The sequence below is a fragment of the Lemur catta genome, chromosome 2, assembly GCF_020740605.2.
Source record: "Lemur catta isolate mLemCat1 chromosome 2, mLemCat1.pri, whole genome shotgun sequence".
Classification (NCBI taxonomy): Eukaryota; Metazoa; Chordata; class Mammalia; order Primates; family Lemuridae; genus Lemur; species Lemur catta.
The window spans coordinates 79686898-79700574 of NC_059129.1; the positions used below are offsets into that span (position 1 = coordinate 79686898).

The following is a 13677-nucleotide window of genomic DNA, read 5'->3' on the forward strand; positions in this document are numbered from 1 at the left end:
AGCTAAAAATATATATAGAAAAAATTAGCCGGGCATGGTGGCGCATGCCTGTAGTCCCAGCTACTTGGGAGGCTGAGGCAGTAGGATCGTTTAAGCCCAGGAGTTTGAGGTTGCTGTGAGCTAGGCTGACGCCACGGCACTCACTCTAGCCTGGGCAACAAAGTGAGACTCTGTCTCAAAAAATAAATAAATAAATAAATAAATAAAAATAAATAGTAATCCCATCTGAGTATACTCATGAAACACATATAAGCTTTTCCATATCAACATACAATGTTAGTGGGTTCGGAATATTTGTAAAACATAATACACTACTTTGACCTTAAGAAATCACACTTGCAAATGTACTACATAAACAGAACATATATGTGCCTAGAATGTATTTTTGTTTTATTACAAAGCTTCTTCTCTCTGTATACCATTTATAAGTTCACTTTGACTTTATAGCCCTAAATATCTGGTTGATTATTCTACACAACAGATGGTTGATGAAACACTCATAAGGTCAAGAAATTTAAAACCATAATTTAGTATTGCTAAACCATGTCCCAAGCTAATTAGGAATAAATGGGAGTCCTCTACCCTGACTTCTTTTTGTAATACTACATTACATGTCATAATATAATTATATGGCATTCATGTGGTATTTAGAACAGTGAAAGATACCAATTGTAATGATAAATACTTGCAGATGTTTATGATTAAAGAAGCATCAATGTAGCCCAATTGATATATTTTGAGCTGTGGTGATGTTATTTGTCACACAACTTGAAATTTCACCTTTTACCCTTTCATTTTTAGATCAATCAATGTTTTGCAACCATTAAGTAAAAACATAAAATTTGTTGCTTCTAATACTCAATGGACTTTAGAATAACATGTCATAAATATGCAGCCCATGAATCATTTCTTTATTCCAATACTCTGGTGACTTAAGGGACCTCCAGGCATCTGGTCTCCTAGTCACTGTTTATTAGATGGCTCATTGTCACAGCAGACTTATTTTTGAAGCTCAATATGTTGAGTTAAACTAAAATGAAAATGACTACTTCGTACGAATACTGTTGATAAATAAAGAGCTAATGATAATGAGTGCCAAGATTAAATAAGAATCATCTCCCGATCTGAATGAGAATTGTCAATACTTCCTGAAATTACTCAATGTTTAATTTTCCAGATGCAAAAGTGGAATAGTTCAGTAAATTTGTGACAAATTTCACCTGCTAATCAATCTAACGAGATATTAGAGACAGATGATGTGATGGTGACAAATCCTGCTTAGAATAAAGCAATATTTTTCCATTAGGCTTTACTTATATTGAGCCCTTCTTTCAGATGGAAAATGTGTCATTTTTAAAATGAAAGAGTTCAGAACTACCTGTTGGCAAGTTAGAAAATGCATGTTTGTTGCCAACCTGAAATATAACTCAATAACTCAGAATTTCTCTAAGTGATGTACTTCTCAAATTCTCAAACATCATCACACACTTCAAAATCCATGGTTGCATTCCAAGCAGTGTTAAGGTAGAATATTAACCGGAAAGGGGAAGGATTCCTTTTCTCCTAGAAGAAATGAAACAAACAAAAGATCAGAAAGTGAAAAGTACGTTTGAAAAATGGATCCCAATTCAATGTGCCCAAAAAGTAGGGTTCATGGTTGGAAATAAAAATAGGAAAGCCGTTTTTATAGCAACAGTAAAAGTCTTGCATGTGAGGTTAAGTAATTTCAAGTTTGTTTTCTGAGAAATGTGTAGTCATTAAAGGTTTTCAAATAGAGTGAGGGAGCAACTCTGAGCACAATAACGCTCTTTTTTAGATCAGATTGGCTGGTGTGTACATGAAAGATCAAAGGAAGAACCTTGTATTTTACATCTGGCAAATTTTTTGTGAATATAGAAAGTATTGAATAAAGATGCAGCAAGAGCATTATCCCCAAATGAGAGAATATGGTTCATTTTAATTCAATCTTTTACGTTTAAAATCACTTGGCACAAGGAGGCCTTGGAAAAGTGATGAAATAAAAAGGCTATACCATTACTAGAAAATATTTTTATTTTCCACTTAGTATCAATGCAAGATTAATTCTAATATGGAACACGACTGTATCTTTTCAGACTTGTGACTCTAACAATAGAACTTATTTGATCAGATCCTAAGGCAATCTGATATAACCAATGATATACAGAGACATTTCTAAATACGTTCTCTTCTTCATTTTCCCATATAGAAAATTGTCATTTTGGTAGGGATAGAAGAAAGAAAAAAATACTATACATACTTGACATTTGAGAGTTGATAAATGGTTCACATCTGAAAAATAAAAAAAAAAATGAACTTCACTTTAGTACAATCTTGGATCTAAATACATTTCTTATTCAAAGAACATTAAAATATTCCTAAACAATAGTGAAAATGTTTAATATTTCTAATAGGTATGAAGTTAAGCTTTAGGGATAGGTAATATTCCTGTGACTTCTGAGTGGTCAACTGAGAAGAAACCCTAAAAGGAAAATATCCTGTTAAGTCTGCAGCAAATATGGTGATATTGGTTTTATTTCAAATAAACCAAGTCTCCCAGAGAAATAAATTCTTAGCAGGGGATAGCATCTCTTAGGAGGCAGTATGATTTGGAGTCCCAAGACTCAAAAACAATATTGCCACCTTCATTAACAAAAGTTTCCTTCTTGGTAAAATGACAGTTGATATCCTACCTTCCTGATAATGTGTTGAGAGGATCAATGCATTACATAAAATAAAAGAGATATTTTAATTGTCATATTCTTTGGGTGTAAGTTAACACTATTCTATAAAAATATTTTTAAAGGAAATAAAAGTATTAATATTAGTATGAGATATAAAATACATCAACATAAGAGCTATTATGTATTGAATTCCTGTCTTATGCCAATATCAGCCAAGAAAATATATATTATTGTTTGTGATTCTCAAAGTAATCCTATAAATTTGTCCTCATTATCCCCATTCATTTTACAAATGAAGACTAGGAGATTCATAGAGTACAAATACCTTGTCCATCTGCACTAGTAACTACTACTGAGTAACTAGTCAGGAGCAGGGCCCGGCTTCCATATCATGTCATTGTGTCCTTCTGCTGGGTGTAGCAGTGGTCTCTTTGTCTATGTGGTCTGTGAAAAAAGCATAATGCTATTGTTTTCATTTTTAATTTAGAAGAAATATGAAGAACATAATTATGTACATTTTTAGGACATGGTTTGTCAAATCCATGACTGACTTAAATCCGGTGGGGAGTGCTAAAACATTAGTTTTAGGATACTCAAGTTCCTACCAGGTTGAGATGATGAATTTCCTTAAAAAGATGGAGCTTATTAGGATTGTATTGTTCTCCTGGTCTAGGTGCTATACACAATATGCAGCTATACAAGACTTGGGAAAACATTTAGTTATTAGTTGTGTTAACAGTAAATTCAGTGTCAGTGAATTGTGTATCACACCAGTCCAAACCAGGATTACTCCTCTCCCTAAAAACCTTCCTCTCATTGCTTAAACATGTACCCTGTTCATAATGGTACTCAGGGATTTTCACAATTTGACTCTAATTGTCTTTATAGTCTCATTATTCTCCATCTATCACCAGCCATCCTAAGTGAACACCACCACTCTCCCAATACAGGAACATATTATACCTTTTCATTGCATTTTCTTTCCATTTGCTAGTTTCTCTGCCAAAAGATATATTTTTCTTTATTCTCTACTTTAAAATAGTTCTCATTTTTCAAGGTCAAAGTCAAAAGCTAGCTCTGTTCTCTCTGATTAATGCATATTATTTGTGCCTCTCTATCATTCATATCATTCTGCTTTTTAAAAATAATTAGTAATTTGCAAACTGTAGTTTTCTTTCCCCAATGCCTAGTATAGTAAATCACAACTTTCAGCCTGTAGTAATATTTGCTGTACACAATTAAATGTTTCCAGAACACAGCGATGATCCCACTCTTGTTAGATCAGGCCATATCCATGTATGACTTGAGGTAGCATAGTTTAATACAAAAGTTGACATGCGGATCTTTTCCAGAAGCAGGTAACCCAGAGGATCCAGGGACTCAGAAAAGTATGACTTGAAATGTGTTGAAAGTTGTTGGGCTGGAAAAAAATACAGAAGCAGAATGACTTGTCTTGTTCCATTTAATTTCCAGAATGTTGAGAAATAAACACTGAATTACAATTACAAGGAGGCAAAGACAAAGAAGGATATTCTAAAATAAATAGTGTCCAAGAATGACATGCAGTAGAGAGTTTTACAGCCACAGGTAGCTCTAGTGCATGTTGAAATATTATAGAAAGAATGTCTATTTTTAGCAGAAATTTTTGAGAGAGTGAGAGAGAGGTGAATAATGCAGATTTTTTCAAATACTTTTTAGGAAGATATTGCATTGCGCCTTACATGGCAGAATTTTAAAATCATTCTTTCCTCAAATGCTAAAGCTATTGTCCAGTTTCAAGCATCATCAGCACCAATATCAGAACCCTTAGAAGCTTGACTTCACTCTGCCTTCGTAGTCTCCAAGTTTACTTTAAATGCTTTCTATGATTCATTGACTATATCATAAATTGTCATTTTTTTCAATTTTTACCAGCTCATAATATTTACTTATTTACTCATGATAACAAATTTAAATAAAATATTCACTGATTTCAGGCTAGACACAAGGCACCTTAGATACACAGCAAGGGAGACAAGGTAGGAAAAAAATTTCTTTTGCCCTCCTCACAAGAATAAATACAATTTCATGAGTTGAATAACAAATAGTGATAGATCTTTTAGATTCTTGCTTTTTAAGCTTTTATAGGTGTCACTAAAATGGTTGACAAATGAAAGTGAATTTAGGTAGTAAATTCAGGACAGGCCATAAAATACTTCACTTAATATCATTTTATATGACTTAAATCACACATTCTATCAGTCAGAGTTCCAAGCAGAAAATCAAAGTTTCAATCAAGACTTAAGATTACAACATATTATATTAATATGTGTGATTATGAATATATTTTAACATTTCTGCATATATTTATTTTAATTAGTGTGGTTAAGCTCTTGTAATCTTGTTCCCAAACTTTTTAGAAAAGAGCTATTATATTATTCAACAAAATGCAATTACATGTAGTATCTAAGTGATCTCCAAATGTGTTTAAAGAGATTTAATGAGATTTATAAAGCTTATAAAATTGAGCTTGACAAACATATGATTTTAATATTTTTTTGGTATTTAATATTGGTAATTTTAATTTAAGCTATGATGATTGTTGATCATTGATATTTTCATAGGCCTAAATACAATCTTGGTAGAAATAGAGAAAAGTGTACCATAGTAAGTTCTTAAAAATGATAGCTGCCCTTATAATATGCTTCCATTATATAAAACTGAGAATATTTATAAATATACCTAAATTATTATATCATGTACCTTTTAAAATTTCCCTATTAAAGTTATTTTTGGTAGCATATATAAAATATTTAATACCACTAAGTGAATCGTTTTTGATGTAGAATGTAAAGATGCTAATTTAATCTATTTATACACTTGATATACATAACCCCCATTAATAATTATTAAAGACTAAATCACTTATATACTATGAAACTTAATTTTTAAAAATGAATTAAAATACATCATATGCATAATTTTAGGTACATAACAACTTTTTCACACCTGGTCCCCATTTGCTTTGTCAAAATGAGGTAATTAAATTCAATGATTTTAAAAGTGCCTTTTGAGAAACAATTGGACTAATATTTATTGAACTTTCATATCACATCAAACCTTTTACTAAGTAATTTAACACACGAGTTGATTCGTAATTAATATTTAAGAAAAATTAATTATAGTAAAAAATAAGTTGGCTGTAACTGTGCCTACAGTAAGTCAGAGCCAGACCACTCACCACTGTTCTTGAACCCCTCACAGAAATTGTTGCCATTGTACCTTCCTGCCCTAGTTTTGAAATCCCTAGACAAATCTAAGGAGGTAGAGGAAGCATGAGGGAAGAAAACGAAATAAGTTCTTGTAGGGATAGGAGTGCAGGTTTTTCAGACATTAAGAATAATAGGCTATTTTTTTCTTGTATTTTTTCCTCTACACATTTCCTCTAATAGTTCACATTAGAATAAATAAGGATTTTTTTCAATGGTCTTTCCTCTTTCCTCCCCTTTATCGCAACTTTGTCATCACACACTCACTTTTTAAAATTATTTTGCTTTATTTACAATTTGAAGAAGAAGGAATACTTGATGGGTGTATGCCTACATGACGTTGCACACCCTCTGGGGAATGGTCATGCTTGAAGGTGCAGACCTGGGGAGGTGGGGGGGGAGGGGATGGAGGTATGACTACATGATGAGTGCCAGGCGCACTGTCTGGAGAATGAGAACGGACGCGCTTGGGACTCTGACTCGGGGGGATGGGCAGGACATGGACAATGTATATGACCTAAACTTATGTACCCCCATGATGAGCTGAAATAAAAAAAAAAAAAGAAAAGAAAAGTAATGGGGACAGTGGGCAGCCTTGTCTGGTTCCAGAAAAAGAAAAAAAAAAAAAAGAATCACCGTTATAACTTTGATGCTTAACTAAATCTAAATGAAAACTACATCTTGAGTGCCTTATTAATTATCTGAAGTTAGAAAATTTTGGACAAGTGCTAATCACAGTTCTAATACCATGAAATCTGTGTGTGTAAGCATACCCAATCTGTTAAATCAGAAACAGAAGCATCTGACTATATCCTGTGATTATTCTAACATAGTCAAAAGAAATGCTTTACTAAGGAGACTTATAAAGAAAAAATAGTGTGTATTCAAGGAGTCACCATCTATTTAGATCAGTGGTGGTTAGTAGTCATTTTAAGCTTAAAATAACAACAATTTAAACCTAAGCGTTCTGCCCACCCACAACCCAAAAAGCCATAGTGGAATTAATCATTTATGTAACTTCTGGGCTGCCACACTATGCCATGTGTATTCAAAATCAGATTATATTAGAGCTTATGTACTAAGAACCTTAGGTGACTGAAAATAATTGTTCTATTTACAAGGTGGAATGCAGTTTAGGTTTTCCATTCTTGACGCATTAGGGCTGTAACAACCTGCTATAATTTAAAGCCATTACAGAAATCTTCATAGCATGAGATAACTCTTTTTGCATCTTTGAGAGCCTTGGGATAAAGCAGATTATGTCCAAGAACTTTCCCACAATGACATAGTTATTCACATAATATAATATGTAGTGCAGAAAATATGTTCCATTGTTACTGAGTACTTATTAAGTAACTAAAATGGTCAATTTTGGTATATATTAGACATGACAGTTGAGTAGGATCATCAAACTTAATAAAAAGACATAAAATAAACCTAATCTGGTGGTAGTCCACTGTGCATCATAAGAGCTTTTGCTTTTAATGAAAGAGAACTTTATTATTACACAAAGCATATTATCAGATTTCATAATAACAGTTTACTCAATTTCTTAAAAAGCCTTTTTTAGTAATAACTAGTTGAAATTCTCTCTGAAGCTACCAACTTCACATTTTCCATCCTAATGCGTACGCTCTGAAAGTTTTTATCAATTTTATAATGGGAGGAAACCTCCACTCGAAGTAACGTTAAACCACAAAATAATTCAGTTAATGGTATTTTATCTGATTTGAATGACAAATTATATCAGTTACAGCTCCAACAACAAACAGATGGCACAGCCAAAGTAAAATACTCTCAAAGGATACATTTACAAATATGTGAAGTTTGTAAAACGTGTAGTAACCCAGTGCAATGACATCTAGGCTCTTACCACTCTTTGGCCAAAGGGGTAAGCAAGAGTGGAGCTGCTGGGACCTTAAAGAAGATAGTCATTAAACTGAGCAGCCTTAGGAGATGCAGTGGCCTTCAGCAGTGGAACACATTCAGCTCCATGAAAGTGCTTAGGCAGGATGCTAAAGGCACTAATATCCAGACCTCATTCTTTTCTTCCTTCAATACGCTACTGGCCTTCCTGAACCCAACAGAAGCCAGCGAGGCTGGGAGGCATTTTGATACGATCCACAAAAGTAAGTCTTCTAGGGCAGAGAACCACAGGGAAGTGAGTAGTGAGAGCTTTTGGAAGGGCATATGCAACAAGAAGAATATTATCTAAAAAAGACTTTTATTATTTTTTAGAATTAAAAAATGAAACATATTACCTATATAAAACTTGGAAAATAAATAAAATACATTAGTTAAAACTATCCTATGTTATTAATAGCAGTTATTACTCTTCCTGCTGAAAATAGGAAAACAATGGCAAAAACAGTAACAAAAAAACAAAGAAACGTCTCAAGTACAACTTAAAAATATTGGAGATTTATTGACATATGTCAATTTTATCTGAATTAATCCTGGAGCTTGTAGAAAATTTCTCCTTTAGGCTTAAATTGAGTCCTCTGCATACACTCTCCAGAGAAGAGTCATATGAAGATTAGTTTAGCATGAGATTATCAGAAGCAGTAACTCTGACAGAGAAATGGAATTATCATCCCTCAAACTGATGGCTAAATAGACATCATCTCTAAGGACATGGTGGATACACTTAGTAACCAGTAGAATTAATACTGGGAAGATAGACCCAGTGTCTAGTATTGCCCCTTTACTCTCTACAATCCCTTTATGGATAAGAAAACTGAGGCTTCAACAGGTCAAGAGCATTTCCAGATGGCATTTACCTATTAAATAATAGGGCTGGAATTACATGTTCAATTTTATATTTTGAAATCCTATATTTTCCAAATTTTATAAGTTACTGTAAAAAGTAATGATCTGGAATATAAAATGTTCCATAGATTTCTGAGTAAGGGCTTAAAAAATATGAGCACAGTTTTTAAAGCATAGATAGAGCTGATCATTCAAATAAACTCACTTTAAACAAGTACTTTTTAAAATTATAACTACGAATTAATCAGTTTTGTAATAAATAAGAACTGAAGTTCACTAATACATTATTGGAAACAAAATTTGGAATAACCAGAATAACTCAAAACAAGAACTACTACTATTACTCAATAAGTATAATGTATAAAAATATTTCACCATTCCAAACATAAAATTAGGAATATCTATGAATTTAAAAATAATAAAAAATTAAAAAATATAGAGAAAGGAAGGAAAGAAATAATTATTCAGTAACTACTATTTCTATGGGTAAAATACTAAGTATTTAATATGTACTAAAATTTGCATGTATATGTTTTATCTGAATTATTCAATTTAAAAATTTTGGACATTTGTGGTATATGTACCTGCAAAGTCCAGAGTTGAGGCAGTCTTTAGGATTGATTTGATTCTGTGAATTGTTCAGATCAAACATACACATGCAAATTTTAGTATATATTTATATAAAATTGATCTGATTAAACACCTAATTTATCATTATGCTACATTTTTATATATTTTTATTTGTGCTTTTGAATTTTTATATGTGGTAGATAGTAGTTTAATGTTTAATAAAATTTATAAAAATACTTTAAAGATGTTTAAATTTTTTTTTTCTGTTTATATCCTGCTGCTATTAGACCAATTTATACATCTGGGCACTCTTACTTATTATTATCTCCTTTTAGCCTTCTGAACTAGATACATATCAAGCCCTAAGTGGAAAAAAATGAGTTTTATTCTTCAACAAATCTGTTTCTTCTGCAACAAACAATAAGAAACTTGAAAGCGAAAGGTCAGTTCTCACAGGTTCAAAGAGACAGTTTCCCACTGAGACAGTTTTTACTCTTTGTCATACACTGCACACCTCTAAATAAAGTTAAAGAGACATCACACAGTTATCAACATCACATTCACATAGATGATGTATTTGGTTCCATATCATGCTCCCTAAGAGTGTTTGATAAGTATTTAGAACCTATTTCTAAGGCCCAGACATTGAACTCAATATTGAACTTACTCCAGAAACATAGAATAAATAAATAGAATGGTTAGAGAAGAGGGTCACAGTTTATTGATATCATGTTAGATCTCCCAATATGTGTCAGTCAGGCCTTTTTGTGGTTTTGTTTTTTAGGTTTTTTTTTTAATGAAATGGTTAAAATTTTTATAATATAGCAGAAAACAATTGCTGCCCTTCCAGCAATTGAAATAAACAGTATTTAATTTGGAAGTTGTAATAGTGTGTGATCTAATATAAGGAAGAAGCATGTTGTCATGCTTCCCTGAAATGTTAGTTATGATGGCCAAATTGTAGTGACAAAACACTTATTTCCACTTATGGATATTGCATTTCTAGGAGGTTTCCTTATAACTATCAGAGAAGTATTTTAACTGTGTGTTGACACAATGACATTAAATTTGGTGTTTTATATATAGCCTGACACAACCAAGGAATCCATGCTATATCTAGACATGATTTAAACTTCCGATTACTAATGCATTCATATTTACTAAGCGTGAAATATGTACACTACCTCTTTGATAATTCCCTTCTGAGTAGGCAGAGGATAGTATACATGTTAATAAATTATACAGGACCACACATACTGCATGTATCTCCTGGTTTATGGGATGGAAGTCTTATTGGGCTATTGGGTTTCCCAGTCACCTGCTCCGTATTTAGACCAGCAGTGCAGATTCTGTGAAGAATCAAAGTACTCAGTGAATTAGGAACAATGGAAAGTATTGGTAGAGTCAATAACAGGCTGAAGTTTCTCTTAAAGCCTTTGACTTAGTTGGCTATGGTTCCCCTGTGAAGTTAACCTCTGTGTTACCTTCAGAGGATGCCGAAATTGACTTCCCTTGACCACATTTCTGCCAACGAGTAGAGTGATCCCTGCACAGTTTTGCTGTACAGACAGCTACGGGAAAAACATAAAAGGCATTAATTGGGCATGTAAGTATGGTCTGTCTCTGAGAGTCTTATTGACAGGTGGAAAGTAGCTCCCTGGGGCTGGAAAGTGCCAGATACACTTTGTCCTCAGGTTCACCTCATGGCTCCCAGTGCCTTATCAGAGACATACTGTTCTTTCTTTTATTCAGCTTATCTTTTAGCAGTATAACCTTTTTATTAAAACAGGAAATCAAAATATCTCATGACTTAAACTCGGAGGCTTGTTTAATCTGTTAAACCGTTTTTATTTATTTGCATAATTAAATATTTGTTGAGCAACTACTGTCCCATGTTGGCAAAATGTTGAATATTTAAATTAATGAATGAACTTCATGAAGAAAGGATCAGAAAATTAATTATAACCCACCCTAGAAGATAGAATTTAAAAAAAAATTGACAGGGAAAATATAGGAGATAATGAAAATTGCACAAAGCAATATACTGTTTATTTAAGGTATTTAATAATAATTTAGATAATAATGATCTTAGCAGACACACAGTAAGTTATTTTAATTCTTGGGCTTCTCCTAATTTGCCACTGCTCATGACTGTTTCTTCAAAGCTCATCAACATATTATATATGCACACATTTTCATTTCCATCTGCTTTCAGAACAGATTAAAATGCACAAGTTTATTAATTACAATTTAGGTAGACTCCATCTTTAAGCTATAAAGAGACTTATAATATGTTCAAAAGTAAGCTATCCCTCAATAATTTTCAGGATGGATTATTGCTAGGCATGTTTCTTATAAACATATTAATATAAATCCTTTTTGGGCATGTGGATTTGTGTTAAAGTATATCTCATAGGGTCAGTTTTCTAAGTAAGGTTCTTTTCCAAAACTATATGCCTGAGTTATGTTTTGCTTTAAATCTTGGGATATGTCTTATTTTTTCACCAGTTGATTATAATTATTATTTAATAATTTATTTTAATAAAGAAACAACTATAAAAGGATAAACAATCTAAACATAAGAAAATCAACCTACTGTTTTAATGTGTTTTGTGCATTTGATGACTGTGCTTTATTTTACAAATTTAAAATTGGTAAAATCATAGCAAATACATTTAACGTAAATCTGAAAGAAACTAATCTGCATTTTAACTTGTTTTTGCTTGAAAATTTAACACAATAAGAAGAATTTTCAATGACTTTTTAAAAATATCTTGAAACAAAGTCAAGTCCTGGGTTGCTTACATAATACTTTGGACGTTCTCTTCAACAGATACAGAGATTTTAAGAATTGAAATGTATTTGGCTATCATGCTTATTCATTATTCTTGTCTTTTAATAGACAAGAATTGATAGTTTAATAAAATGTACTATTTTTTAGGAAATGTTACCATGTGATATGAATTGGAGTTCATAGTATGTTCCTATATTTTCAAACAATTTGCAATACTGTCCAGCCTGCCCTAGTCCCATTCTCATCCTACTCCCTGGAATATTTCAACTTCCCAAGCATCTTCAATCATCAGAAACACATGGATGACTCACAAAGTCCTGTGTTCTACTCAGCCCTGTCTCCTATGTGCTGGCTGCGACTTTTCAGTGGAAGTCTTCACATGGATGTCTTCCAGATACATCAAACTTGACTATCCAAAGATAAGCTTTCTTTATTTCTTCTTATCTTAATTCCTTACTTCAGTGAATGGTGTATTTTATCTACTTCTAAGACCTGGGAGCTAAGGGCTATTTTTGAATTTTCCTTTTACCTCACCCCCCTATACCTAATTGATCATGGAATCCTGTTGACTGTACCTCCTAAGCTACCGTTATTAAATTAAAATTGTCTGTTTACCGGATCCCCTGCCTACCGTTTTGGCTCTCTCTGATCTACTCATTGTATGCGGCCACTATGACCTTTCTAAAATTAAAACATAGTCATGCCACTTTTCTGTTTCAAATGCCCTGGGCTGCCAAGATTGCAAGTGTACTCACAGGATTTATGAGACTCTCAGCTTCTGTAGCTTTCTCCTCATACTTCTCTCCAGGCTAACCACCCTCCACCACAGCCTCCAGCTCTGTCTCACTGTGTGTCTCCCAACAGGCAGCTCCCAGTGTATTACATATTGTTTGCCCTCCCCCCTCCCATTTCTCCACTAACAGTTCTAACTCCAAATTGAACATCTGTCTCAGTCCGCATGTCTATTTCCCTAAAAGGCTTCCTATGATGTCCCCTTTAAACCTCTCTTCCAAATTGGTGTGGGAATCTCTTCAATGTGCTCCCATTGCACACTATATTTTATTCTCATATTACCCATCATATTTTTATTAAAATTGATTATTTAGTTGCTTACAGAATTAATTGTTATTTTATTGTATTTATCTCCCACTAGATGGTCACTATTTGAGACTTTCAATCTTTTCTTAATATTGTATCTCTTTTGGCTAGGACAATGACCACATACAGGTGCTTTATTGAACAGTGAATGCTTGGATGTTGGTATCATCAGTGAATTGGCTTTAATGTGATTAATAAACAGTTTTGCTAAAAACTATTTACATATCCTGACACCACTTTCTCTATTGTAAACAAAATCTAATGACTTAAAATTGATTTAAAAAATCACCTTTAAATAAAGCATTAATATGATATTATGAATGGAAATACATATCTAGGACTTAGCTGAAAACTTATATACAAATGCTAACTGATATCTTGTCAAATTGACCAATGAAAATTTTTCATAATTTAATTTTTTGCATATACGTAAGGGTATTTTTCAACAAAGAGCATTTCCTTATCACTGAAAACTAATGCATCTATCTTTAAGGCC

At 32.7% G+C, this 13677-nt stretch overlaps 1 long non-coding RNA gene across 1 annotated transcript; it reads right to left on the reverse strand.

Annotated features, from left to right (window-relative positions):
- Positions 1 to 1469: 1469 nt before the first annotated feature.
- LOC123632187 lies at positions 1470 to 3126 on the reverse strand. Its single transcript, XR_006733288.1, has 3 exons — positions 3028 to 3126; positions 2279 to 2310; positions 1470 to 1563 (listed from the first exon to the last, which is right to left on the reverse strand). It is a non-coding gene; the product is annotated as an uncharacterized LOC123632187 (long non-coding RNA).
- Positions 3127 to 13677: the final 10551 nt, after the last annotated feature.